Source organism: Tachyglossus aculeatus, chromosome 2 (genome assembly GCF_015852505.1).
Source record: "Tachyglossus aculeatus isolate mTacAcu1 chromosome 2, mTacAcu1.pri, whole genome shotgun sequence".
Taxonomy (NCBI): domain Eukaryota; kingdom Metazoa; phylum Chordata; class Mammalia; order Monotremata; family Tachyglossidae; genus Tachyglossus; species Tachyglossus aculeatus.
In genome coordinates this window covers 28,235,551-28,258,207 of record NC_052067.1, presented here as the reverse complement: position 1 = coordinate 28,258,207, position 22,657 = coordinate 28,235,551, and the positions used below count along the sequence as shown (strand labels likewise).

The window sequence follows — 22,657 nt, the reverse complement described above, 5'->3', positions numbered from 1 at the left end:
AGACCTATGCAGAGATAGAGATCATGAGAGAAGTTTAGAAAAAAGAAGGCAAAATCACAAGGAATCAGAATGGCAGAGGGTACAGCTCAGGACTTGAGGGATCAGATACAGGAAGAGGCTTTGGTGAATAAGACAAAAAAAGGATGCAGGAAAAAGCTCAAGTCCCTTCTATTCAGCTGGTTCCTGCATTGGGCTGAACATAGAGGAGAAAGGAAGGCCAATCTCCTGATTGGCAATCAATCAATCAATCAATCAATCGTATTTATTGAGCGCTTACTATGTGCAGAGCACTGTACGAAGCGCTTGGGAAGTACAAATTGGCAACACATAGAGACAGTCCCTACCCAACAGTGGGCTCACAGTCTAAAAGGGGTAGACAGAGAACAGAACCAAACATACCAACAAAATAAAATAAATAGGATAGAAATGTACAAGTAAAATAAATAAATAAAGAAATAAATAAATAGAGTAATAAATCCTGAATCTATGCCCACTGAACTCCCATCTTGCACATGACTGCCATGTGCCCACTGACTAAAGTTTCTGGAGGTCTCTTTGGGCTTCAGCCTCAACAACAGAACTCGATGCCTGAAGAGGGCTGAAGACCAAGTTGGGGCTGGATTATCTGGGCAACTAGGATACTAGAGACCTGGGTTTAGATCTCAGCTCTGCTACTGACCTACAGTGGCATCTCTTTGTGCCTCAGTTTCCTCATCTCTAAAATAGGGACACAATATTTCCTCTTCTTTGATTGTGAGCCCCTTGCAGGATAGGGATAGCCTGATCCTATTATCTTTCATCTACTCCCTGGGTTTAGCACAGTACATCAGAAAAACAATTAAGAGATCCGATAATCCCCATAATTGCGAGGCTCCTCTTAAGCCCCTTGGATCCCATGCTAATATTTCAAAATTTTTGTTCAAGTCCATGGCTGCAGGCCTTACCATGGAGATCGATGTGGGTCAAGAAGGGGCCACAGCGTTCAGAACCCTGTGTTCTCAGTTGCACTCAGCCCAAAGAACCCCACCCATCATTTTTCAAGAGGCTCTTATCGTTTCCAGAGCTGAATCATTACAAACTCTAAGAACTGGATGACATTCTAATAGAAGAGCAGCCTCCCCCTCTCATACATCCATATTTTATGGGACTATTTGGCATGTAAATTGCTGGCATTTATCTCATCCAATTTGATTGGAATTACCGGAATGTCTATCTCCTTCAACAAAGTTAGACACAGACCCAGATGTTAACTATTTACTCACACATCCTCTATCATCACTACACCCATCATTACAGCCATTACAGTCAAGACTCACCTGCCTGCTCCTCCCTTTCTCCTGTCTCACAAACCCTTAATGACTCTCTGATCTTCCATCCTCCTGTCTCTCCCCACCTCAGTCTATTCTGCACCTTGTTGCCCGGATCATCTTTGTGCAGAACACGCTCTGGGCATGTTACTCCCCTCCTCAAAAATCTCCAGTGGCTACCAATCAACCTACACATCAGGCAAAAACTCCTCACTTTCGGCTTCAAGGCTGTCCATCACCTCGCCCCCTCCTACCTCACCTCCCTTCTTTCCTTCTACAGCCCAGCCCGCGCCCTCTGCTCCTCTGCCGCCTACCTTTTCACTATGCCTTGTTCTCGCCTGTCTCGCCATCGATCCCTGGCCACCGTCCTACCTCTGGCCTGGAATGCCCTCCTTCCACACATCCACCAAACTAGCTCTCTTCCTCCCTTCAAAGCCTACTGAGAGCTCACCTCCTCCAGGAGGCCTTCCCAGACTGAGTCCCCCCTTTTTCCTCTCCTCTTCCTCCCCTCCCCATCACCCCCCTCCCTCTGCCCTACCCCCTTCCTCTCCCCACAGCACTTGTGTATATTTGTACATGTTTATTGCTCTACTTATTTTATTAATGTGTATATAGCTATAATTATATTTATTCTGATGGTATTGTCACCTGTTTGCTTGTTTTGTTTTGTTGTCTGTCTCCCCCTTCTAGACTGTGAGCCCGTTGTTGGGTAGGGACCATCTCTGTATGTTGCCGATTTGTACTTCCCAAGGACTTAGTACACTGCTTTGCATACAGTAAGTGCTCAATAAATACGATTGAATGAATGAATGAATTTATTACAAAGGAAAGATGAAAGCAATGAATTATGTCCAGGCACTGAACCCCGGCACTGAAGTGGCAGACTTTCATACATTCATTCATTCATATTTATTGAGTGCTTACTGTGTGCAGAGCACTGTACAAAGCGCTTGGGAAGTACAAGTTGGCAACAAACAGACGGTCCCTACCCAACAGTGGGCTCACAGTCTAGAAGGGGGAGACAGAGAACAAAACAAAACATAATAACAAAGTAAAATAAATAGAATAAGTATGTACAAGTATGGATTACTTGATGAATGCTTAGATTAATGTGGTAGCAGTTTGGATGCAGAGGAAAAGGGCAGATTTTGGTGAAGGTTGAACCAACAGGATTTAGCGAGATTGAATATGTGGGTTGGAGGAGAGGAGTCAAGGAAAAACGACTATGGGGTTGGGAGACAGGAAGGATGGTGGTGCTGTCTACAATGATGGGAAAATCGGGGGGGGGGGGGGGGGAACGTATCCCAACAAAAAGAGAAAGTGTGTGTGTGTCTGTCCATCTGCCCCAATTCCACGAGTGTCTCTACAGGGTACCAGGGGCAAGCTCTGCTTATCACAAGGGCATGTTAGTGGTTTCAACTGTTCCTGGTAAGACACAACCTGCCTAACTCTTGTTTCCTTTTCCAGAATGCCTTCATCTGCAGAGAATACCATTTTACAAAGGGAAAGAAAATTGTATTAAAACTATATTTCAAAGTTTGCTCTTGGTGAAATGATTATGCTGCAAATATTTAGCCCAACCACACAGGCTTGGGAATTTGAAAACCTAAATCCCAATATTCAATTTCTCAAAAAGGGGTGGTTTTATTCTTTTAGATTGGGGAAGGAAAGAATAATTTTAATGTGGCATTACATTATAGGGTTTTGTAGCTGGAATTTGGAGAGTACAGAGTATAACAGATGGTTTTATTGGAAGTACCAAAGAGGTTTTTTTGCTCTATTATAGAAATAAGACTTTCTATTTCTTGTTATCTGACTATCTTTCCCATCATGGCATGCAACACTACCGTGCTTTCTGTCTCACAAGCCTATAACCTTGGCATTATCCTTGATTCATTTCTCTCATTCAAACACCTTCAATCTGTCACCAAATCCTGTTGGTTCTACCTTCACAACATCGCTAAAATCTGCCTTTTCCTCCACCAACTGCTACTTTGTTGACAAGCATTTATCAGAGCCCACCTTTACTACTGCATCAGCCTCCTTGCTGACCTCCCTGCCTCCCACACCTCCCCACTCGTCTGTACTTCACTCTGTTGCCCAGATCATTTTTCTATTTAAAAAAAATCAAAAAACCTTTTCAGTCTACATCTCCCCACTCCTCATGAACCTCCAGTGGTTGCCCATCCACCTTCACATCAAAGAGAAACTCCGTAACATTGGATTTAAAGCGCTCAATCGGCTCACCCCTTCCTACCTTACCTCACTTATTTCATTCATTCAGTTGTATTTATTGAGTGCTTAATATGTGCAGAGCACTACACTAAGCATTTGGGAAAGTACAATACAACAATAAACAGACACATTCCCTGCTCACAACAAGCTTACAGTCTAGAGGCAGGGAGACAGATATCAATACAAATAAGTTACAGATAAGTTCTTAAGTGCTGTGGGGCTGGGAGGAGGGAAGAACAAAGGAAGCAACCTACCCACTGTACTTCAGTCTCATTTATCTCATCTCCAACCCCTTGCTCACGTCCTCCTTCTGAACTGGAACTCCAGCCCCCTTAATTTATGACAGATGGCCACTCTTTCCACCTTCAAAGACTTATTAAAATCTCATCTCTTCCAAGAGGCCTTGCCTGACTAAGCTCTCATGCCCCGATTTCCTCTCCCTTCTGCATCACTTAAGTACTTGGATCTGTACATAGCATTTGATATCCACCCAACCCTCTGCCTCACATCACTTATGTAAATAGCCAAAACTTACTTTAATGTCTGTCTCCCTCTAGATATGAGCTACTTGCGGACAGGCAACCTATCTACTCTTTATATTGTGCTCTCCCAACACTTACTACAGTGATCTGTACACGGTAGTACTCAATAATACCCCACGTTGATCAACTGATTTGACCAACCACTTTTAAACAAAAGGCATTAAAGGCTTGCAACAGACATTTGTTGGCTATTCCTTTTGTTTTCAATGCCTGCAGCAGTATTTAATTAATTTCAAATGTGAACTCCAAACACATTTGATTAGCTTGGCAATAAAAAGTCCAAGATTTAACAAAATTATTTTCTATACAAATATAATGAATTGCACATTCAGTGACTCAAAAGATAATAATAATAATCAAATGGTATTTGTTAAGTGCTTACTATGTTCAGGCACTGTAGTAAGTGCTGGGGTAGATACAAGCATATTGGGTTGGACACAGTCCCTGTTCTGCAGAGGGCTCACAGTCTTAATTCCCATTTTACAGATGAGGTAATTGAGGCACAGAGAAGTGAAGTGACTTACCCAAGGCCACACTGCAGAAAATTTGCGGAGCCAGGATTAGAACCAATGACCTATTGCTCCCAGTTCCTGTGCTCTATCCACTACGCCACGATGCTTCTCATGAAATGAGATGAAATGCAAGTGGCATATCAAGAGTGAACAAGAGAGCCAGTTCAATTACCAAAACACCAAGTGTTTTAAGGATCCAAGATGCTATTTAATAAAATGAACCAACAGTCCTGAGTGCTAATGATATGGGAACATATCTATAATGTCACTACCCAAACTAGCAAGTAATTAGACCCTTCCCAGTCATGACAACTGGAGTTTAAACCAGAACTCTTGTCTCTGGTGCAATTCCTCCAAGATACGAAAATCAAATGTGAGCAAAGTAACAGCTAACAATGGGCTAATCCAACAAGAGTTAGAGAGATGGTCAGATAAATGCCTAAAAACATGAAAGCATATCCAATTTTCTCAGCTGTTGAAGAAATCTGCCCCAGAATTTGTGATTCACTTGCTTTCCTATTTTTCCACCTACCTGTCCCACCCTTTTTAGAAATGGAGACCTTTCCACATTCCTGTTAATAATGCCATCCTCTCCAGAATGCCCAGATCAGTTACTGTCCTGCTCCCTCATCCCAAGGTAAAACCCAGGTCCTCTGATTCTCAGGACCTTGCTCTTTCTACTAGGCAGTGCTGCTCCAATTTATTATCTCTTGCTTGGTTTCTCAACAGTGGCTTCCACTGGGAAGGAAAATGGCTGTACTGTTTGTGCAGAGGACTGAAAATGGGACTTTATTACGTTGTTTCCAACTGGAAGGGCAGGGAGGTGGGCGGGTGTCACACAGTCTTAACACCAGAAGCTCTGATACAGCACCAGGAAACTCTGATACTGCTTCCAAATCCCTTTGAATATTCAACAGTAGTTGAACACTTTTTCAAGGAATTATGAATTTGAGCCTGAGTGAATTTCATTTATGAAAATGCCAGACAGGCACTGAGCCATCTCCTTCTCCCCACCTCTTCCCTATTCTAGCCCAGGAGATTAATGTCTCAATGACTGATGGACTTCAATCTCTTTGGAATTTCACAGATTTGGTGTAATGGGACCCAGGAAGTCCAATGACATTACAGAGTGCAACTAAATTTGAAAGGAAAGAAGAGCTTCAGAAGCCACTTATCAAAGCAACTGTCATCTGAGTAAAGGGACAGATGGGTATTGGGAGCAAGCCAGGTACCTTTTAAAAGGCAATTGTCAAGGAAAAAAACAAAAAGCAGGCTACCAGTCACTCCCGTGAAGAGGTGAGGAGACCCACAGGCTAATGTGAGCCTTTATAGAACTAGTAATGATGGTAGTGATCGTATTTATTAAGTGCAGTTCTGGGCTTATTCATTCATTCAACTGCATTTACTGAGTGCTTACTACGTACGAAGCACTGTATTAATCACTTGGGAAAGCACGATAACAGTAAACAGACACATTCCCTGCCCACAACAAGCTCCACTAGGACAATGAACAAAGCTGAAGAGACTTTATATTTAACATGAATTGTGGCATTTGTTAAGCATTTACTATGTGCCAAACACCCTAGTAAGTGTTGAGGTAGATACAAGGACATCGGGTCCACATGGGGTTCACAGTCTAAGTAGGAGGGAGAACAGGTTCTGAATCCCCATTTCGCAGATGGGGGAACTGAGACACCGAGAAGTTAAATGATTTGCCCAAAGTCACCCAACAGGTAAGTGGTAGAGCCGGGATTAGAAACCAGCTCTTTTGACTCCCAGCCCCATGCACTTTCCACTAGGCCACACTGCTCCAACTCATATATATGTTGTTTTCCACTGAGAGGAAAAAGGGCTGTCGGGTGAGTGCAGCCTTAATTTTCCCAGGGAATGTGTCTGTTTATTGTTGTATTATACTCTCCCAAGCATTAGTACAGTGCTTTGCAAACAGTAAGTCCTCAATAAATACAATTGAATGAATGAATCTAAAATGAGGGCAACTGCACTTTATGTTCCCCACAGAGGAGTTGCTTAGATTATCAGCTAGCATCTCACACTCTTGGAGCTTGGCTGAAAAGTGATACCATCAATCAGTGATATTTATAGGGCACTTTCTTTGTGCAGAACACTGTACTAAGCACTTGGGAAAATAAAACAGGTCCAGAAATAATTTAATCAACAGCAGCTTTTTTTTCCTATTTGGGGATATAGTTTCCCAGAACCACACACCATCTTTTACACATTGGTTCCTGGAGAAATTCAGAAATTAAACGAAATGGCTTTAGGCCATTAATTGGTTAGCTATTAGGCCTAAAATGCAATGAATTCCACTTATTAAAATGCATATTGCTTCTACTTTTAGGCAGATTTTAATGAGACCTCTGGATTATCCAGTTTCAGTTACGTCTAGTCCGACAGAGAGCCCACCCTTGTCTGTGAACGTAGTTTCTGCAAGCTTTCCTTTCTTCATAAGACTTATCATAGCCTGAGACAGTGTGAGGGAAAAGACCTCATCAAGCTGCCTCCCTTAGCATGTACATAACTAGGTAGGCAAGGAGACACTAACACTAAATAACAATTTTCTTTCAAAGGGTTCTGCCAGGAACAGGGATCTGGCCTCAAATCAGACATTGTGGCCAACTCAAATTTTCAAGACCAAACCGAGGCATAATGCAATGTTGTGACTGATAAAGCCAGTTGCATTTGTTCAATACCAAAGGCTATCATGTTTAGAAAAATAACTTGAGCCTAACTACAAGCTATCTATACAAATGCCATTTTCAGAAACTGCAAATGTGGGGGGCAGTGGAGAGAGACTACTTGTGGCTCTATTTATAATTTTGTTGTTACTGGGTAGGTTCACTGTTTGCTGCTCTTGGGCTTCCATGAAGTGCTCTTTCAGTCAGTCAGACAAACATAGTTACCCTTTGGGTGTGAATGTGGCAGAAAAGGCCAGTGAGGGACCCACAGTCCCGACCACACTGTGCACATACAAAGACGTCTACTGTTGTTTGAAACACCTGGTTCTCTTTTCCCCTTTTCAGAGCTTCATTTTCAATAATAAAGCATGTGTTGAAGAGAATATTGAAATGCTGTTGCCATCTCTTTAGGCATCCTTCCGTGTCTGTAATAAGGCTGGAGCAATTTTCACTCTTTAGAAGTGCCATAGTGGCATATATCATCTTTGGTGATGTGTAGTTGATTTGGTTTCTTGGTCTGCAAAGCCTAGGATCTCTTCTGCTCTGGTCCCTCAACACCTGGCAGCCTGTTCCTTAACTTGATTTGTATGTCATGATGCGGGTTCCTGTGAGCCTTGCTTCTGTTGGAGTCATGAGGTGCTGGAAGGTACTGTTGGCATAATAGGCATTTCACTGAATGTTGGGGAGAGAGTGAGGCTGAGTGGAAAGACCAGGGAAATGGGAGTCAGGAGATCTGCATTCTAGTCTCAGGTCTACCACTGGTCTGCTTTATGACCTTGGGCAAGTCACAGCCTCTGTTTCCAGATTCCTCAACTGTAAAACAGGGATGATACCCAATCTCCTTTCACAAGATATTATGAGACCCCAGCAGCATGGCCTAGTGGGAAGAACATGGTCCTGGGTGTCAGAAGACCTGGGTTCTAATCCCAACTCTGCTACTTGCCTGCTGTGAGACCTTGGGCAAGTCAGTTAACTTCTCTGTGCCCAAGTTCCCCTATCTGCAAAATGGGTATTTAATACCATTCAGTACCTTAAACTGTGAACCCTACATAGGGCCTGATTGTTTTGACTTTCCCAAGGTCACACTGCAGACAAGTGGTGGAACTGGGATTAGAAGCCAGGTCCTTCTGACTCCCAGGACCGTGCTCTAACCCCTAGGCAACAGTGTTATTAAAATCACATCTCCTCCAAGAAGTCTTCCTCGATTAACCCCTCATCCCCCCAGCCTCTACATCTATGCATTCGGGTCTAGCCTCCTTAAGAACTCTGATACTGCCCCTACCCTCAGCCATTGTGTACATATCATTATTCTCTGCCTTTTTCCCTACCTGCAATTTATCTTAATGTCTGTCTACTCCACTAGGCTGTAAACTCCTGGAGGGCAAGGATTGTGTCCAACACCTCAATTATGATGATGATGATGATGATGATTTGTTAAGCACTTATTATGTGTCAAGCATTGTTCTAAGTGCTGGGGTAGATACAAGTTAACCAGGTTGGACATGGTTCCTTATCCCACATGGGGCTCACAGTCTAAGCAAATAGTATTGTGTTCTCCCAAGCTCTTTGTCAGTGCACACAGAAAGCACCTAAGAAATACCATGGATTGATAGATTGGTTTTGTTTGGCAGGTGGAAGATGACATTGTTGATCACTAGATGGTGTTTCCTGCAATCACTCTGCTAAAGTAGGTCATAGCTGTTGAGACTGTCAATCCCATGAGGTCCAGTGACTTTATTCCAGGTGTGGACATCAATAACAACTCAGTGTTAAAATTAGCTTATCCATTCTTGGTAATCCTGCAATTCATTTGCCTAAATGTTTGTAGAAATGTCCATTTGCTTTATCATCATTCATCATTGTGGGGACATGAGCACTTATGATGGTGGCAAAGTGTTTTTGTCTCAGGGCAGGTATAGCAAAATAAGATACACACATCTGGGCAGATTTGGAAGGCCTGATAATAATTGTCTGATTGCAAATACAATAGGGACCATCTCTATATGTTGCCAACTTGTACTTTCAAAGCACTTAGTACGGTGCTCTGCACACAGTAAGCGCTCAATAAATACGATTGAATGAATGAATGAACTCTTGATAGCTATCTTTCCGAAGCATCAAGGGGCTAAACTGGAATTATGCCTTCACTTAAGTGGATTGTGCAAAGAGCAACAGGGCTCAAAATATGCAGCTCAGCAAAGCACTGAATAACACCTCAGTGCAAAGAAGAGATGACGAGATGTGAGACAACTCGGGGAAAGGAGACAAATGATAGTGAGAACCAAAAACAGGAGAGACACCATATAACCGGATCCAGTGAATAATCAAGGAGGAAAAAGGAGTAAACAGACAGTGCTCTGCACACAGTAAGTGCTCAAGAAATACGACTGAATGAATGAAATACTTGATAGTGCTGGTTCTGTAAGCTACAACCATGAATGTTTCCATAGACCATGTGAAGCCACTGGGGAGGCAAGGAATCAAATGCCACATCCAAATAAAATAAAAAGCAGAGGATATCCTATTGGTAGTTATAAGAAAAAATAAAGTGGCACTGAAAGGCTTAAATAGTGAGATGAAATAATTTCTCTGACCCACATAAGTGAGGGGATTCTGTGCTCTTGCACAAACAAGTCCATGTGCTTTCTCAGTTGCAAATCTCAGCATTATATAAGGGCAACATGGTCCTAACCCAGTTCTGCTCATTCTCCAACAGGAAGATAGTCTAAAGTGTAAGCTTGTTGTGGGCAGGGAATGAGTCTGCTATATTGTTTTCATGCATTCTCCCAAGGACTTAGTACAGTACTCCGCACACAGTGAGTGCTCAATAAATACAACTGACTGAATGACTTGGCTAAATTTGGGCCCATTTCAATCCCAGCCTTTCTGGATTGTAGTTTGGAGAACCCACTTACTGCCCATGTTCTCAAGTACAGGATCTGTACTTGAGAGTAAACCAAGGGAAAACAAAATATTGAAAACATTTCATGGAACACATTTTGCTAATATTCATAGGTCATGAATTCTCTAAAAATACCTAATTAACCTTAAAGTTTTTAAAATAGTATTTTTATGTTTCTTCTTCCAAGTTTGAGCATATCCTACTAAAGTGATGACACTGTTAAACCTTGCTTTCTACCCAGATTTTTTTTTTTACTACTGATTTTGAATTTCAATCCATGAATGGTATTTACTGAACACTGACTTTGGACAGGGCACTGTAGTAAGCACTTGGTAGAGTATAATGCAACAGAGTCGGTAGATGTGTTCCCTGTCCATAGGGGGCTTACAGTCTAAAGGGGGAGACAAACATTAAAATAAATTACAGATATGTACATAAGTGCTGTGGGGCTGAAGGTGAGGTGAATATCAAGTGTTTAAAGGAGGTAGATTAAAGTGCAGAAACAACAGAGATGGGAGAGCAGGCAAGGGAAATGAGGGCCCAGTCAGGTAAGACCTCTTGTAGGAAATGTGATTTTAGTAAGACCTTGAAAATGGGGATAGTGATTCTCTGTCATATACAAAGGAGGAGGGAGGTTGTGGGCAAGGGGCTGGCAAAGAAACAGATGAGATCAAGGTTGAAAGAGGAGATTGGCATTAGAGGAGCCAAGTGTGTAGGCTTAGTGGTAGTAGGAAATCAGCAAGGTAAGAGGGGGATGATTAATTGAGTACTTTAAAGACAATAAGAAGGAGCTTCTGTTTGATGTAGAGGTGGATGGGCAACCATTTGAGGGTCTTAAAGGTGTGAGGAGACATGGACTGAATTTGTTTCAGAAAAATGATCTGGGCAGCAGAGTGAAGTACAGACTGGATTGGGGAGAGAGAGGAGACAGGGAGGTCAGTAAAGAGGCTGATGCAGTAGTCATGGCAGAATATGATAAGTTGCTTACATCTGTGTAGTAACAGTTTGATTTTAGTGGTATCGTGATGGTAAAGCCAACAAGATTTGGTGACGGATTGAATATTTGGTATGAATGAATGAGATGAGTCGAGATCAGTGCCAAGGTTATGGATTTGTGAAGCGGGAGGACAGTGGTGTTGTCAATCAATCAACTGTATTCACTGAGCACTTATTGTATGCAGAGCACTGTACTATGCATTTAGGAGAGTACAATATAATACCTACAGCGATGAGAAAGTCAGGTGGAGGACAGGGCATGGGTGGGAAGATGATGAGTTCTGTTTTGGACATGTTGAGGATGAGGTGTCAGCAGGACATCCAGTTCATTATTTTGAAAACCAAATTTTCCCATTGTTTTGGGGATGTGTGTTTCTACTTCAGAAATACATCACCACGATGACCCTGTGAAGACTGGTTTTATGGTGTAACCGAATCTGTTTCATCTGATGTTTCCCGTGCAAACAACATTCAGCCAATTTTGTACTTAATGAGGCACATGGGAGTGATGATACTACTCTGGGGCTGAATTCAAAAGCTGAATGTACGTGCTCCCAGAAAAATTTCCTTGAAAGAATTATCACCAGGGGACTTTCTGCCCATCTTTAGTACCAAATAAAATTTGTTAAATCAACACATATTAATATAACAGAAATACATCAAAATCCTCTGTCAGTGGAAGACTCAAAACAAGTTTTTGAACACATTTCTTCAAAGATAAAGTGCATCCTTGAGAGTAGATCACTGACCAGGACTCAAGACAGCTGATCTGTATGGATGAAATCCTGTGCTTTTAGGATAATCATATGTTGGTGCTCTGGTTTGCTTTATAAAGATGTACAAGTTCCATTTTCTGTAATACATGAACTAGCAATTAAATGATTGGAAATCAAGTGTCCTGAAAGTGTTGCAGCTTCCTAGCGTTGAACAAACTCTGCAAACATCTTATATGTTGGAAGATTGTGATAATCTCAGATATTTTTAAAAATGTATGCATTGAATGCTGGCGAAAAATGCCTGTTTTGAGATTCCTCATCTGTTTTTGTCCTTCTTAAAGTATAGACAGAGCCTATGTGTTTTAAAAACTCTCTGTAATGTAATTCTGTGTGTATGCGATGTTTAGGATAGCAGGTGGTCTTTGAAGTTTCTAATCCATTTTACAACATAAACTTCCATTAGTGGAAGTAAAACAAAGAATGACTTCACATTTCAGAATACTTTGAAATTGACAAATTGCAAGCTACTGGAGGGCAGGAGTGTGTCTAACTTCTAATAGAGTGCTCTGCAATTAATCAGTCAATGATGTTTACTGATCTTCTTCCATTCATTCAATTATATTTATTGAGCACTTACTGTGTGCAGAGCACTGTACTAAGTACTGGGGAAATACTGACTGCAGAGCACTGTAGGTAAAGTGCTTAGAAAAGTACAATAGGAGCAAGCCACACATTCCCAGCCTTCAGTGAGTTTAAAACCTAATGGGAGACACAGACACACATTACAATAACAGGCTAAAGAAAAGAAGAAAGTAGTTAGTGTGCACATTTCAAAATAAGTGCCAGAATAATTAACTGACTACACTCAAGTGCTTAGAATAAACACTCAAATGCTAAAGGTATCTATTGGATTGCCACACAGTAAGCCCTGCACATACTAAGCTTTCAAGAAATGCAATTAGTAGTTATGTGTTTATTTTTGACGTAGGTTTAAGGAAGAATAGAGTTTCTTGACTTGTATCACTAAGCTTTATGAGTTTATATTCAACATCACATCGTTAACATCTATGTGCAGAACACTGTGCTAAGCACTTGGGAAAGGGTACAATAGAAGAGAGTTGGAAGACAAGTTCCCTGGCCACAATGAACAACCTATACCATAGGCAGTGGTAGTAGATTTGATATACAAACATCAAACGGAGTAGTGTATGTGGTGGGTAGGTAATCTATATAGACCACACGTATGGTCTATATAGACCATATAAAAATTTCATAAAAATTTTCCATTAATGGGTCACTTCAACAGAGGAATTATGCTTAGGTAATAGGTTGCAATTATATAAAGGTAAGAAATGACAGCTAGGAAGACTACTGGATTTTGGATAACTATTCAATAAACCCATTCCATCTGCCACCAAATCCTGTCAAATCTACCTTCAAAACATCACTAGCATCCCTCCTTTCCCCTGCATCCAAGCTGCTACCACGCTGATCTGAGCTCTCATTATTTCCTGCCTCTCTACTGTATCAGCCTCCTTGTTGACCTCCCTGTCTCTCCCCACTCCAAGCCTGATTTATTTGGCTGCCCAGATCATTTCCCTTAAAAAAAAGGTAGTCCTCAACTCCCTACTCCTCATGAGCCTCCAGTTACTGTACAACTACCTCCATATCAAAAAAGAAACTCTTTAACATGGGATTTAAAGCACTCAATTAACTTGTCCCCTCCCTATCCAACCACACTTATCACCTACTACAACCCACCCCACACACTCCTCTAACGCCAACCTACTCTCTGTACCTCAATCACATCTATCCTGCCACAGACCCCTTGCCCACATTCTCCCTCAGGCCAGAACTTTCTCCCCCTTTAGCATGGCCTAATGGATAGAGATGAGCCTGGGAGTCAAAGGGACCTGGGTTTTAATCCCAGCTCTGCCATTTGCCTGCTTTGTGACCTTGGAAAAGTCACTTAACTTCTCTGTGCCTCAGTTACCTCATCTGTAAGACTGTCAAGATTAAGACTGTGAGCCCCATGAGGGCCTTGTACTATGTCCAACCTCATTAGCTTGTATCTAAAGTGCTAAGTGCAGTGCCTAGCAAATAGTAAGCACTTAAATACCATTAAAAAAATCCAATAGTCCACCACTCTTCCCACCTTCAGAATCCTTCTAATATTCACATCTCTTCCAAGAGGCTTTCAAGTAAAACTCTTTACTGCCCCTAACCACGCTTCTTTCTGCAGCTACTATGCACTTGAACCCACTATACTTATATAACTATTCTCATACTCTATTTATTCTATCTGTAGTATATTTTAATGTCTGTCTCCCCTTGTACTGTAAACTCCAAGTGGGCAGGGATTATGTCTACCAAGTCTGTTGTAATGCACTTTCCTAAGTGCTTAGTATACAGTGTGCATACCGAAAGCACTGAATAAATATGATGGATTGATTGATTGGTAACAAGTGCCTTTTGGGGTTTCCTATCTGGCAGAGCATAGATGAAATGGTATCTAATTGGAAAGTTTTGATCCTAGAGATTATTGTACTTTTACATTTAGACTCTGTTATGTCAAGCATTTTTGTAACAATAAAAGTACAAAGCTCCCATAAATTCTACCAAGAAGATTGATTAGGTATCTAAACATCTCTTGTGTTTAATCACTTGGATTCTATTCTCTTACTACTTTCTTATCAAACTTCTTCAGACAGCTGGCCATCATTAAGGATCAAAAAACTCTGGAAAATAAAACCTATATTTCAAATATTCTTTGCCACCAAATCATGCTTTAGATTACTCATAGGGCTCACCCTCATGATCTATTCATTACTTCAATATCTTGGAGACTCCCTTAAGCAAATTTGCATTTATGAATACAAAAGCAAAGGAGAAATAGAAATGTTTTTAAGAATCAAAAAATAGTCAAAAAGTGATGATAAAATTGCCAGCTAGAACAAAATCTTCTAATACATCTGAGTATATTTTTCCTGAAGTTGAGGGGCTAATAGTAAGCTTTATAATTACTTTTTTTTTTTGCACACTATCATTTTTGAGGAAATTTCTTCATTAATATGAAAAGGAGTTATGGTAGGGATCAGTTCAACAATCCCTTGCTATAATGCTTTTTTCATACTTTTCTGTTATAGCCCTATTGAGTCTTAATGCTGGTCTTGAATTCTCTGCAACGTTTTCCTTAGTGACCACATTCAACTTTGCACGTGCATGAGCTTTGAGCAGCATTTTTCACAGTACATCATGATCTCAAAGCAAATCACAGTGATATATAACCTGGATCAGAGCAAAGAAATAAACTGCAAGTAGCTAAAGAATGAAAGAATTTTAACCTGGTACTTAAATGATCATGTTTACTTATATAATTGCTCCTTTTTTGCATAGTATTTGCAACCCAAAATAAAAAAGGGACTATTATATATGGAATTAAGTACAGAAATAAGTGGGGGGGAGGGACAGGAGAAAAAAGTAAAAGAAACAAAACAAAAAACCAAAAAAAACCCCCCAAAAACCAGGAGGGGAAAGGATATCGTGCCACTAGTCCTTACTGTATTCTCCCAAGAGCTGCATAATATAATCACTCAAAGAATTAACTTCCCTCCTTCTCCTTTTCTTCCCATAAAGCACTTTAAAGAAGAAAGTCCCCTTTCCTGATGTAAGCCTGTCTGCTACTGGTTGAATTCTGACTCAGAATGTAACTTTTCAAGAAACAACTTGTCTTCCACGTTTCTGAGTTCTGACCTTTCTCCTCCTCTTACCCCAGTGTGTGCCAGGATCACTGCGTACAATTACATATATGATACCAAAAAAGGCCTTGTTTCATCCTCAAAAATTGGGGAGTGGGGAGAAATTATGTAGTAGAGGTGATTATATAAGGAAATACTATAAATGTGCGGAAGTGTTTGGATTTACATGATCTTCAAATTAATGGGTGCAGAGCTTGTGGTGACGACATTTTTGTGATTACATACTGAACATTTTTGTTTGAATTCATGACTTTTATTGGAATATTTACATGCTATTTGATGCATATAAAATAATGACAATTTATTTGGATCACTTAAAATACACTTACATTGTTTTGGTCATTTTTTTTTTTTAACCTGGCAGCTTAATGCATCACCTAGGCACTCCCCCTTTTTCACATGTCCTTAACCTATAAACTCTAAAAAGTTACTTCTGGAGAAAAATAAAATGTCTATTTCCCCAGCTTCATTGTGAATTACTTGAGGGTAGGTATTATGACTATTAACTTTGAGGTATTCTCCCAATTGCTTATACTGTGCTTTGCATAGAGTAGGTGCATAATACATAATAATAATAATAATAATAATAATAATAATGAAATTTGTTAAGCGCTTACTATGTGCAAAGCACGACACTAAGCACTGGGGAGGATATAAGGTGATCAGGTTGTCCCACGTGGGGCTCACATTCTTAAGCCCCATTTTACTGATGAGGTCACCGAGACACAGATAAATTAAGTGACTTGCCCAAAGTCACACAGCTGACAATTGGCAGGGCCGGGATTCGAACCCATGACCTCTGACTCTCAGGTCCATGCTCTTTCGGCTGAGCCACATTCCTTCTCTACTAATTGATTGACCTGCAATTTTTGAATGGGATGTTAATTGGGGGAATGGAAGTATTTGCAGTACAAAACTTTATTTTCTAGGTGAAAAAACTGAACTCATTTCTTTTGTCATAGTTATTTTAGCTAAAATTTTAGTACCCTGGATTTTTCTGCCATTTAGTGGGTTCAAGGCCAATTATGTGAACAATTTTGCTGTTGATCTACTGACCTGAGTCTGCCACTCTCACCCATGGCCATTCCTTAATAAGGTTCCATGATCAAAACAGTTGGTCAGAAAGAGAATGACTAAAAACATGCATTAAAAAACATTTCCCTTTCTTCCAATCCTCATATTTAGATTGTTCTCAAACTTTTTCATGCTGTTACTAGCTTCCCCAACAAAAATAGTAGTTCCTTGTAGCTGAGAATAGAAGACACTAGTCAGTCTTTTCCTTTGTTTCACCCAGGAACAAACCCAGGAAATTAGAGGATGACATGGAGAGATGGACAGAGTCAATCGTGTTGAGCTTTTACTGTGCACAAAGTACTGTACTACACACTTGGGAGAGTACAACGTAACAGTTATGGTAGAAACAGTCTCTTCCCACAAGGAGTTTTCAGTCTAGAGATGGAGACAGGGGACAAGGGTATTAAAGGGTTGATTATGGAAGAGTGAGAAAAGGAATAGTGGAAACTAGGATGGATTGACAATTTCCTCTTCTGGGAACCTATACTCTGGTCAGCACCCTTTCACTTACTACAATTTCATGGAACCAATTACTATTATTGAATGGGGGTTTTCAGGATACTATACCACGAAATTGCTATTAGGTGCAGAATCAGAGTAAGGATTAATTTAGTTGGGTCCTCTGCTTTCTGAAAGGGTCTTCCTTACATTTAATATAAAAAAATTATTTATATGTCCTTATTTGAGATCGAGAACACCCTCCATGTAAGGTAATAAGGCAACAGACACTTCAAGTAACTCCTTAGTCTCCTTTACTATTCACTAAAATAATTCCACACCCATAACTTTCTCTTCAAGGCCCTATTTTCCAACACCTGAAGAGTTTCATTGCTCTTCTACGGATCATTTTATTTCTCCTCAGCAATTTTTATAAACAGGCACCTAAACCAATCTGACTGGGTTGTTTGGAACTGTCTGGAGATGGACGATTTGATGAAATGACCTACAGGGAATTTTGCAGTTCATATTTTTACTATTACAAACAATTTTTTATTTAAGTCTATTTTAAAATGCAATCTAGGATTTTTTGAATTTCAACTCTGTGGCAAGGAGTGCCAAGTTCTGATAATCAATTGTTTTCATTTTGTACCACTCTGAGAGACCCAATTATCTAAGTTACATTAGTGTATACAGGAACTTGGGTTATATGAACTTCATAGTGTAATCAAGTGAATAGAATGCCCTGTTATTGAGAATATAAGCATTTGATTATTACATTTCAAAAGTTGGTCCACATACTATAAACTATTGTCTAATTTCTTTGATGTCAGTATTTTTAAAGTTTTTTTTAACAGTTAAAGGAAATATTGAAAACGACATTTTAAAAGGGCTTCTTCATCCACGTTTTTCACACCTAGCTAATTTAGAAAATGGAACCACAATTAACTGGAAGTCTCGATGCCAATGGGCTGTTTTTCCTCTCAATATTTCTGCTTCCTTCTATATTTTCTCTCCTACCTTTTCATTCCCTTTCTTTTTTTCCCCTGCCTCTCAGAGCTCTCTTTTCATTCTCTTTTCCTATTTTTATCATCATCTATTTGATGTGTGCCGGCTACTGTCTTAAGCAACTGGGAGACTATCCTAGAAGCAAGTCACAGTCTCTGACCTCCAGAAGCTTATTGTGAGAAGCAGGAGGAAACATGAAAGAAGTTAGGTTGTTTTGGATTCTGTCCTTCAGTGGCTTACACTTCAAGACAGTACAGATGTTAACAGACACATAATGACAGAGAAGCAAACAATTAAATAAGCTAAAGTAATCATATTAATTACATGGATAATGCACTTTGTGGAATGCTGAAGGAGTATTTGCTTCCTGTGGACAGGACAGAATGGGAGGATATTGACATCTCCAAATTAACTGGAGAAGCCTCTGTGAAGAAGATGGGACTTCAGACAATATCTAAATGAAAACTCTCAGTGATCTGGTGAGAAAGGGCACTTCGGTAGTAGAAATCGTATTAGTAATTATTAAGCATATGCTTAGTGTAGTGCATTTTGTTAAGAAGCAGAAAAAAATCAACAACATGTTCCCTGCACACAAGGATTTTTAAGAGGTCTCTGAATGTAGGGAGAGCTTTGGTCTTTCAGATTTGGGAAGGGAGGGATTTCCATGCTTGGAAAAAAGCACATAATTCCCAGCTGGGTGAGCTGCCACCACAGCTACAACCTCCACTCTCTATTGCCCGCAAGCATGTCCAGATGTAGAGAAAAGGAAGACATCTTTATGGGCCCACTCCAATATAGAAGGAGACAGGCAGAGCTATATGTTGCCAACTTGTACTTCCCAAGTGCTTAGTACAGTGCTCTGCACACAGTAAGCGCTCAATAAATACGATTGAATGAATGAATGAATGCTCCCACCCAACCCGAGGAACCGGGTCACTAAGCAGTGTTGCCTAAGACCAGCCCTCAGTGCCCAACAGTGCATCCTGCCTCTGCAACTCTCTCCCTTACTTGCACTGACCATAGTCCAGCAAATATATATACACATGCAAAATTCACTGGGCAATCAGGAAGAGCCGGTACAATCAATCCATTCATGCAGAGCTGTGAAAATAACTTTGGTGGGGTGACGTGAAAATCATATATGATTCAAAAAAGATTTTTCCACTTTTAGCCACCCCTTTAGCTAATGCACATATTAGAAAGACAAACCTGAAAACGTAATTTAGATACAGGGCCTTCTTCTAGGAAGCATTTCATACATTAAATCTCAATTGACAATCTCTCAGCAGTCAATATTCTTTTATTTTTTAAAAATGAGGAAACTGAGGACCAGAAGAATTAAGTCATTTGCCCAAGGCCACACAGCTTTTCAGTGACAAAGGTAAGAATGGAGTACAGGTCTGACTGTTCATACAATATTTTTCCCATTAGGCTTTTCTCCATAATTCTCTCAAAAAATGTCTCACAGCTGAGGTGTTTAATTTCCAATTTAAACACTTTTGTTTTAGTGGGAAGAGAAGGAGATATTTCCATTTATTTTAACCCATATGGTAAAAAAAAGCAATTTGTCTGAAGTTTAAAAAGTCTTTTAAGCTCAGGTAACTTAAAATGGAGTATAAGCATTAGGGACAAAAAAACAAAACAAACATTTCTTCTCTAACTCAGTAGTTGTATTCTTGAAGAATGCACTTTCGTAAGAATTGATTCAATGGAAATTAAAGGGTCTGGCATTAGTTTGAAAATATAACCTGACAGCTTTCTTGACATGAATTTCCATATTATTGTTATGTCATCCACTATAAATTGTATTTATTGAACATGTCCTGTGTGCAGAGTGCTATCCTAAACGCTTGGGAGAGTACAGTATAATAGATATGGTAGACATGTTCCCTTCCCACAATGAGCTTACAGTCTATCAATTAATCATATTGAGCACTTACTATGTGCAGAGCACCGTACTAAGCACTTGGGAGAGTCCATACAAAAGAATTAGCAAACAGGTTTCCTGCCCATATTGAACTTGCTGCCTAGCGGGGAAGACAGTCATTAATATAAATTACGGATATGTATATAAGACAGTGTAGATGAGGGAGAGGTGAATAAAAGGGTACAAATATAATAGCAAGGGCCACACAGAAGGGAGTGAGAGAGGAGAAAATTAGGGCTTAGTTGGTGAAGACCTCTTGAAGGAGATGTGATTTAAAGATGGGGAGAGTGATTGTCTGACCAATACGAAGAGGGAAGGCATTCCAGGCCAGAGGCAAGGCATGGACGAGGGGTCAGTTGAGGTAGACACGATCAAAGTACAGTGAAAAGATTGGCATTAGAGGAGCAAAATGTGCTGGCTGGCCTGTAGATGGAAATCATGGAGGTAAGGTAGGAGGGGGCAAGTTGAGTGCTTTAAAGCCTATGGTAAGGAGTTTCTGTTGGATGTAGGGGTGGTTGGGAAGCCACTGGAGGTTCTTGAGAAGTGGAGAAACATGGACCAGATGGTTTCACAGAAAAATGATCTGGGCAGCAGAGTGAAGTATGGAGACATGGGTTGCAGGGAGCTCAGCCAGGAGGCTTACAGGCAGGAAAGGATAAGTGTTTGGATTAACATGGTAGCAGTTTGGATAGAGAGGAAAGGGTGGATTTTAGTCACTGCAAAGGTTGAGCTGACAGGATTTGGTGACAGAGTGTATATATGGGCTGAGTGAGAGAGATGAGCTGAGGACAATGCCAAGGTTACAAGTTGTGAGACAGGGAAGATGGTGGTGCTGTCTACAGTGGTGGAAAAGTCAGTGGAAGGACAGGGTTTCTTTACATTCTTGCCACTTATTGTTTGCATAAACATCTAGAAGTACAACAAATTGTACAGTACAACCCAATAAGGTTGAGGCAGAGATTTGGAAGCATAGCAATTTCATGACTCCACCTTCATGAGCAAAATGGTTTCTTTCTACATTGAATCTACTTTGGGCCAACTCGTGTATAATGATATACTCAATATAGATGCATATTATACTAACGTGTTGTATTACTATCCTTAACTTCATTACATTATATCCAACTTGTGTACACTGACTATATATTGGTATTGCTACCTGGGGGAAAAAAAAGCTAATAGTGGTCAGAAGGGTCAATATGAAGTCTGTTCCATCTAGTCAAATCTGTTTCTGCTACTTCTATTTCATTGTTCTAGACAGTACTCTGCACACAGTAAGTGTTCAATAAATGCTGTTGATTGATCACTCATTAGTACAACTATTAGAGAGAGGGAAAAGGATGATGCTTAAATGAACTGTTTGAAGAAATGGTCCGAGCTTCCTCTTTAGTTGCAGTTCCTTATTATGCTGATTACACACTGATATCATTTTTTTCATTTTAAAGTTGTTACATTCTCCATGCTGAGCTAGTTAACCAGAAATCAGACTCCTGTTTAGGAATCTGGAGTGCCCTGGGGAATGTTTCTGGAAAGTGAGAAGTTACCCAGACAGTGGCATTCCAGGAGATCTGGGTTAAGATGTTGTAGCTCTCCATCACCTTGCCCCCTCCTACCTCACCTCCCTTCTCCCGTTCTACAGGCCAGCCTGCACACTCCACTCCTCTACCACTAACCTCCTCACTGTGCCTCATTCTTGCCTGTCCTGCAGTTGACCCCTGGCCCACGTCCTACCTCTGGACCGGAATGTCCTCCCTCCACACATCCGCCAAACTAGCTCTCTTTCTCCCATCAAAGCCCTACTGAGAGCTTACCTCCTCCAGGAGGCCTTCCCAGACTGAGCCCCCTCTTTTCCTCTCCTCCTCGTCCCTTCCCCATCGCCCCCCTCCCTCTGCCCTATCCTCTTCCCCACAGCACTTGTGTATTTGTACATATTTATTACTCTATTTTATTAATCATGTGTAAAATACAATTCATTTGATTCGATTCATTCATTCGATTGAACGAATGGAAAAACAAAACAAAAAAAACCCCAGGAGACCTTCCCAGACTGAGCCCCCTCCTTCCTCTCCCCCTCCTCCCACCTTACCTCCTTCCCCTCCCCACAGCACCTGTATACATGTATATATATCTGCACATATTTATTACTCTACTTATTTATTTTATTTGTACATATTTATTCTATTTATTTTATTTTGTTAATATGTTTTGTTTTGTTCTCTGTCTCCCCCTTCTAGACTGTGAGCCCATTGTTGGGGGTAGGAACCGTCTCTATATGTTGCCGATTTGTACTTCCCAAGCGCTTAGCACAGTGCTCTGCACAAAGTAAGCGCTCAGTAAATACGATTGAATGAATGAATGAACATAGCTGTGACCACTTCAAACTGCCCTTAGAGCTCCTGACAAATGTTGGGCTTCTCCAGAGGCCCAAGTGGCACAGTCAGCTCAGAAAGGAATTAGAAAAAATTTCTCTGCAAATTCTGTGAGCTGCATGGTTCAGTCAGTCAACGCACCTTAGAGTGGGCCCCCAGGATTTTCTTGGCTTGTGG

General features: G+C 40.6%; 1 protein-coding gene across 6 annotated transcripts in view; it reads right to left on the bottom strand.

The window, feature by feature from the left end:
* The window catches only part of THRB (thyroid hormone receptor beta), a 331,256-nt gene that overhangs the window by 114,057 nt on the left and 194,542 nt on the right, over nt 1-22,657 (bottom strand). The window lies entirely within an intron of this gene.